Raw genomic sequence first — 7,988 nt, forward strand, 5'->3', positions numbered from 1 at the left:
ATAACATTTACATTTTGTCCATGTACTTGCTTTATTTGAAAATTGTCTAATCAGAACTCCTGAACAGGTATGAAACAGTAATTTTAACTGGTGTTCAAAAAATGAATAACAGCCATTTGATTTATGTTTGCCTCAGTCAATTATCTTTGGTTACAGAAAGATGGTACAAAGTTTATTATTAAAAATATTGGTAAACCCAAAAGTTAAATAGATGGCATATTTGAAGTATTGTTTTGTTGTTTATAGTTTACTGTAATACAGGTTAAGAGGAGATAGGTATGAGTTCTAGGAAACTGCCACAGAAGTGAGTGATCTTGAGATAGTTTTGAAAATAAGAGGGGGTGGGGAAGGAAGATAGAGAACTTCTCATAAGGGGTCTGGGGCAGATTCAGGTTCACGATATTGTATGAGAAGAGGTAAAGTCTGGACAAAGCCAATTTTGAGGAAAGTGATATTTCATTAATATTCAGACTTGGTTTCAAAACACCTTGATTGGGAAACAGTCAAATATGCCATCCATTTGTTAAAGACTCAATCTTTTTAAACAACTTTCAGATTCTGTTGACATTGTATTTGTTATATTTTTATTTCATGGGTTTTAATTTCTTTGGGGGAAAAAAAGAAAAAACCTTACTATGATAATTCAGTTACATTTAAAAACCTGCACTTTGACACAATATGTAAGAATGGAGTATTTTCCCCCTCAAGTGTGTGTTCTGATTGTGAAAAAAAAAAAAAAATAGAACAGATTTAAATTGAACAAACATTGTAAGCAAAAAACCTGTTTGTTTGTAAATATTATTTTGGAACTTAAAGAATTATCTGAATAAACTGGATTCCTTCTAATTTCAGGTTTTTTTGTTTGTGTTTTTGTAAAATAAGCATAAATATAGACATTTTTTCGTTTACACATACCCATTACATGAAGAACAATCTAAAAAAGCTGACTTCATTAGTGTATTAGTTCATTTTGCTTTGCTGTAAGAGAATACCACAGACTGGGTAACTTATAAAAAAGAAACGTATTTGGCTCACAGTTCTGGAGGCTGGAGAGTCCAAGATCAGGGCTGCATCTGCTGAGGACATAACGTGGCAGGAAGGCATCACAGGTAAGAGAGCAAGAGGTAGAACTCATCCTTTATAAGGATGCCACTCCTGCGTTAACAAACCCACTCCCATGATATCAGCCTTAATCCATTCAGGAAGGCAGAGCATTCAGAACCTAATCACTTCTTTTTTTTTTTTTTTTTTTTTTTGAGACAGTCTAACTCTGTTGCCCAGGCTAGAATGCCGTGGGTCAGCCTAGCTCACAGAAACCTCAAACTCCTGGGCTCAAGCAATCCTTCTGCCTCAGCCTCCCGAGTAGCTGGGACTACAGGCATGGGCCACCATGCCCAGCTAATTTTTTCTATATATATTAGTTGGCCAATTAATTTCTTTCTATTTATAGTAGAGACGGGGTCTCGCTCTTGCTCAGGCTGGTTTCGAACTTCTGACCTTGAGCAATCCGCCCACCTAGGCCTCCCAGAGTGCTAGGGTTACAGGCGTGAGCCACCACTCCCAGCTCCTAATCACTTCTTAATGGTCCTACCTCTTAACACTGTTGCATTAAGGATTGAGTTTCCAACATACAAACTTTGAGGGACACCTTAAAACCATAACAGTTAGATAACTAAAGAAACTGCTGGAGCAGTTTCCACTTTTCCACTCCAGCTGCTTTTGCTGCTTTTGCTTTCACCTCCATACCTTTTTTCCACTCACTCTTACAGACTTCATTACTGCATATAGTTTCATATGACGAGCCAAAGTCCCTGCCCTCATGAAATTCTCATTCCAAAGAGAATGAACATGTGAATAAATAGTTTCATATCATGATAATTGATACTAAGAACTAATAGGGAGTGACTGAACGATACATAAGTCGATGCTCAGGGAAGGCCTGTTTGAGGAGGTAATCATCAACGAATATAGCCAAATGGGAGGTTGCACCCCCATTTTTCCAATAAGAAAATTCCTCCAAAACCATATTTTTGTAAACCTATATGAAACTTTAAGAATATAGATAAAATACTTAAAAATCATATGTTATATAAGAACATCTTAATGCATCTCTAATGTCAATGTTTTGGTCATCAGTAGAGCCTTTTGGAGCCATTGTTTTCAAAGCATATTATCACTTATGAGCTGTTTGAGAATATGCTTTTTGAATGTGTGTATATATCCAAAACTACCGATTGAGGTCATTTCAAGCTAATGTCTTCCCCAAAGACATTACTTAGAGTAATGACATAAGGCTTCAAGATAAGAGTAAGGCTGGCACGGTGGCTCATGCCTGTAATCCTAACACTCTGGGAGGCTGAGGCGGGTGGATCACTCAAGGTCAGGAGTAGGAAACCAGCCTGAGCAAGAGCGAGACCCGTCTCTACCAAAAAAATTAGATATATAGAAATTAATTGGCCAACTAAAAAGATACAGAAAAGATTAGCCAGGCATGGTGGCACATGCCTGTAGTCCCAGCTACTCGGGAGGCTGAGGCAGGAGGATCGCTTGAGCCCAGGAGTTTGAGGTTGCTGTGAGCGAGGCTGACACCATGGCACTCTAGTCCAGACAACACAGTGAGACTCTGTCTCAAACAAAAAAAAAAAAGAGTAAGCCTCTGTACCCTTTTTTGAGAGAGAGTCTTACTCTGTTGACCAGGCATCATCATAGTTCACTGCAACCTCAAACTCCTGGGCTCAAGTCATCTCCTGCCTCAGCCTCCCGAGTAGCTGGGAATACAGGCAAGTGCCACAACACCTGGATAATTTTTCTATTTTTTTTTTTTAGTAGAGATGGGGTCTTGCTCTTGCTCAGAGTGATCTCAAACTCCTGACTTCAAGCAATTTGCCCACCTAAGCCTCCTGAGTCTCTGGGTAGACCAATGTTTTTTAAATTGACTATTCCAATTCTAACAGCAGTATCTGCAGATTCCTAGTTATTAATTGCTAGCTAATGAAAAGAAACTGGGAAATAAAGGGGTTGTTAATTACTAAAGCAATGTGGACAGGAACATTTTATAAGGATATACTTATTTCTTGTGTAAGCTCTGCTCTTTGCTTTATTACTGTCAGGAATTCCCCTGTTTTATTTATTAGAAGTCTCCTTTGAAATATCCCTGGAACCCTTCATCTCAAAATACTGCATTTTAATTTATTATGAGAAACAGCAACAGCATTCAGATTTATAACTCCTTTTTTTTAAAAGACTTTTATTAAATAAGAATTTAGTCTATGACAGATTGTATTTTTCTTTTTTAGTGTGAATGAGTCTGTAGAGAAGATGGTCTAGTCAACTGAGCATGTTTGGTTAAAGATTAGCTGATACCGAGTTAGCAATCATTGAACATCTGATTCATGGTAAAAGTATGCTGTTTAACTTGAGTGTGTATTAATCTTTATGTCAACCCTGTAAGAAGAAAATATTTTGGGCTGGGCACAGTGGCTCATGCCTGTAATCCTAGTACTCTAGAGGGGCGGCCAAGGTGGGGGGGGGTGGCGGGGGGGGGAATCCCTTGAGGTCAGGAGTTCAAGTCCAGCCTGAGCAAGAGCAAGACTCCATCTCTACTAAAAACAGAAAAACTAGCCGGGCATGGTGCTTATGCACTTGTAGTCCCAGCTACTCTGGAGGCTGAGACAGGAGGATCACTTGAACCCAGGAGTTTGAGGTTGCTGTGAGCTAGGCTGATGCCACGGCACTCTAGCCTGGGCAACAGAGCAAGATTCTGTCTCAAACAAATAAATAAAAAATAAGGATATAAAGGACTCTACTTCCATAGTATTGTACTAAGGAATTTGAACTGACGTTCCTCCTGAGGTCAGCAAAGAAGGACAAAAATGTTAAATATAGCATCTATTCGGATTCCTTTATCTTTAAATGATTCCATCTCGTGTTTGATACATTTGAAAAGGTTTTTTTTTAAACCACCTTTTTGGGCAGAGGGCAAAAACTATGTTCTCTATTAATTGTGATTTGTTTTTTTTTAATTCAGAGAAAGCATTTCCAATTTGACTTCAATTTTTTTTTTTTTTTTTTGAGACAGAGTCTCGCTTTCTTGCCTAGGCTAGAGTGAGTGCCGTGGCGTCAGCCTAGCTCACAGCAACCTCAAACTCCTGGGCTCAAGCGATCCTCCTGCCTCAGCCTCCCGAGTAGCTGGGACTACAGGCACAAGCCACCATGCCCGGCTGATTTTTATATCTATATATATTAGTTGGCCAATTAATTTCTTTCTATTTTTATGGTAGAGACGGGGTCTCGCTCAGGCTGGTTTTGAACTCCTGACCTTGAGCAATCCGCCCGCCTCGGCCTCCCAGAGTGCTAGGATTACAGGCGTGAGCCACCGCGCCCGGCCTCAATTTTTTAATCCATAGAGATTATTGCGTAGAATTCCCTGTGGAAATTTCAATATTATATTCACATTACATGTATGAGACGGTATTTGAACTAGAAGTCAAATTTTTTTAATCTTTTGAGGACTATAATGGTATAGAAGAATCTTATTTAGACTAACATATATATGTTTCTACTTTTAGTTGTTTGGATAATTATTTCTATTAATAGTAGAGACAGAGTCTCACTCTTGCTCAGGCTGGTCTTGAACTCCTGAGCTCAAGCAGTCCTCCTGCCTCGGCCTCCCAGAGTCAGAGTACTAGGATTACAGGTGTGAGCCACCGCATCTGGCCTTACTTTTTTTTTTTTTTTGAGATGGGGTTCTCACTTTATCACCCAAGCTGGTCAGGAATTCCTGGCCTCAAGTGATCCTCCGACCTCAGCCTCCACAGTGGTTGAGACTACAAGCTCAAGCCACTGCACTGGGCACAATACAATGTATAATTTTAACGTAGCATATAAGTCTCCGGACACATTACAAGACATAAATGATTCATATTTCATATTTTAAATGGTATAAAACAAGAAAAATATCAATGTTTACATAGTTTTTAAAAGCCCAGTCAATTATGTCGGAACAAAACCTAACACATACTTTTAAGGCAAAGGAGCTGATGAAGTTAACAATTTTAAAATTCTCTGACCAAAAGGAGAGAGAATAAGAACGCTTCTGGCAAACAAAATTTAGAAGTGGCCTACAAACCTAATATTAAATGCAGTTTGACATGACAAGTAATTAGCAAGGATTGGATTATGTTCTTCAGGAGAAAACACACATACATACATGACAGAAGCAAAGAGCAAAGAAAAAAACTTTATACATTACAGTTTTTATTTTTAATTAAAATGCCTTCACTACAGTGTTGGTGGGACTGCAAACTAGTGCAACCTCTGTGGAAAGCAATATGGAGATACCTTAAAGAGATACAAGTAGATCTACCATTTGATCCAGCAATCCCATTACTGAGCATCTACCAAAAAGAACAAAAGACAGTCTATAAAAAAAGACACCGCACTTGAATGTTTATAGTAGCACAATTCACAATTGCAAAGATGTGGAAACAACCCAAGTGCCCATCAATACATGAGTGGATTAATAAAATGTGGCATATGTATATTGTGGAGTACTATTCAGCTATAAGAAACAGTGGTGACATAGCACCTCTTGTATTTTCCTGGATAGAGCTGGAACTCATTCTACTAAGTGAATTATCCCAAGAATGGAAAAACAAGCACCATATGTACTCACCAGCAAATTGGTTTCACTGATCAACACCTAAGTGCACATATAGGAATAACATTTATCGGCGTCGGGCAGATGGGAGGGGGGAGGAGAGGATGAGTGCGATGTGCACCATCTGGGGGATGGACACGGTTGAAACTCTGACTCCAGGGAGGAAGGAAAGGCAACAAACGTAACCTAAACATTTGTACAACCCCCATAATATGCTGAAATTTAAAAAATGCCTTCACAACCAAAATAGCAAAAAGTAATACCGCAATCACCTGGCCCCTTGGCTGCTCTGCAAGTCTCAGCTTTGCCTCCTCCAGATGGCAGGGGCAGGTGTTTCTAAACCTCTACGTGTGTTTTATCTTACCTGTAAAATGGAGGGTAATAAAAACACCTACCTCCTGGATTATTGGAGGATTAAATGGGGAGATATATGTAAAATACTTATTATATACGAAGCACTGAAAACAATGCTTATTTGTTCTATAGCACTACTTGACTATAGTTTTCAGGAGGCTTGCATTCACAAACTCACCACTAACTCCAAGAACGTGCTCTCACATTAATTCCAAACATATTTGCTTCCATTTCAAAAACCTTCCTCATTAACCATCATCCATAATTGCCATTTCTCCTCAAGGTATATTTTCTGTTCTCTGTCCATCTTCTCTAGGAACCCACCAAATATTCTCGTTCTCACCTTCATTCTGAGCTGTGCAGGGTTAGCTGAAATTCAGCCTCCTTTAAGCCTTTACAGTCAAGGATGCAATAGCTATCACAACGATATAGGTACCCCTTGTACCCCTTCTCTCCAGTACTGTAGAGCCACCTTTTTTGTTTTGTTCAATTGGTTTGCTACTATTTACAAGTTGCTTGAGAGTGGAAGCTCTTCCAGCCTCATTTCCCACCATCTATTTCTGTTGCTAGGAATATTTACAGCTTTCAAAACAAAGGTCTTTTTCCGCACATTTGTCCTGTGTACGGCACGCATGCGCACAAGCACACACAAATTCCTTAGAACTCCTATCCTCTTCTCCAGGCCACTCCAAGGCTTTGCCTGGGGAGAAGGTTCAAAATTCAGTCCAAATGCCACCTATCTAGAGGTTTTTATGATTGTTCCGCAATAGTACCTCTAATAGGGGCAGGATGGACATTTAGCACATGTTCTACCAGGTATCTGGCAGCTAGCAGCTGCTCAATAAATATTTGTGGAATGACTGAATCATTATGACTCAGTAAACACTGCAGAAAACAGTCGAGAAAGGCGGAGCAGGACGCGACACAGATTATCAAGCAGAACAATCATTTCATCTTTCTAACGTTGAAAGGGAGGATTCGAGATGTTAGGGCCCCACAGCTAGAGACAAGGCTAGAAGGAGGAATGTCCTTACTCAATAAATATTGAATGCCAGCAGGGCGTGGTGGCTCACGCCTGTAATCCTAGCACTCTGGGAGGCCGAGGCGGGCGGATTGCTCGAGGTCAGGAGTTCAAAACCAGCCTGAGCAAAAGCGAGACCCCGTCTCTACTACAAATAGAAAGAAATTAATTGGCTAACTAATATATATAGAAAAAATTAGCTGGGCATGGTAACGCATGCCTGTAGTCCCAGCTACTCGGGAGACTGAGGCAGGAGGATGGCTTGAGTCCAGGAGTTTGAGGTTGCTGTGAGCTAGGCTGACGCCACGGCACTCACTCTAGCCTGGGCAACACAGTGAGACTCTGTCTCAAAAAATAAAATAGGCCGGGCGCTGTGGCTCACGCCTGTAATCCTAGCTCTTGGGAGGCCGAGGCGGGCGGATTGCTCAAGGTCAGGAGTTCAAAACCAGCCTGAGCGAGACCCCGTCTCTACTATAAATAGAAAGAAATTAATTGGCCAACTGATATATATATATAAAAAAAATTAGCCGGGCATGGTGGCGCATGCCTGTAGTCCCAGCTACCCGGGAGGCTGAGGCAGAAGGATCACTCGAGCCCAGGAGTTTGAGGTTGCTGTGAGCTAGGCTGACGCCACGGCACTCACTCTAGCCCGGGCAACAAAGCGAGACTCTGTCTCAAAAAAAAAAAAATAAAATAAAATAAAATAAGAAATAAAATAAAATAATAAGTTGAATGCGTGCTACCGTGGAGTGCTAGGATCCTGTGAAGACAACGTTGTCCATGGAAAGCCCAAGCGGTCCCAATTCCCTGTCCAAAGTGCTGAAGAACCACTGCAGGAGGCTCAAGTGAGGACAAAGTTCCTCTAGAGAGCAGGATAGGAAGCGAGAGCCAGGAGAGCTTGGTCTGAGGCCCGGGGTGGGAAAGGGGACAAAAGGGAAGAGGGGAGAAGGCGCG

Source organism: Microcebus murinus, chromosome 24 (assembly GCF_040939455.1).
Source record: "Microcebus murinus isolate Inina chromosome 24, M.murinus_Inina_mat1.0, whole genome shotgun sequence".
NCBI classification, from domain to species: domain Eukaryota; kingdom Metazoa; phylum Chordata; class Mammalia; order Primates; family Cheirogaleidae; genus Microcebus; species Microcebus murinus.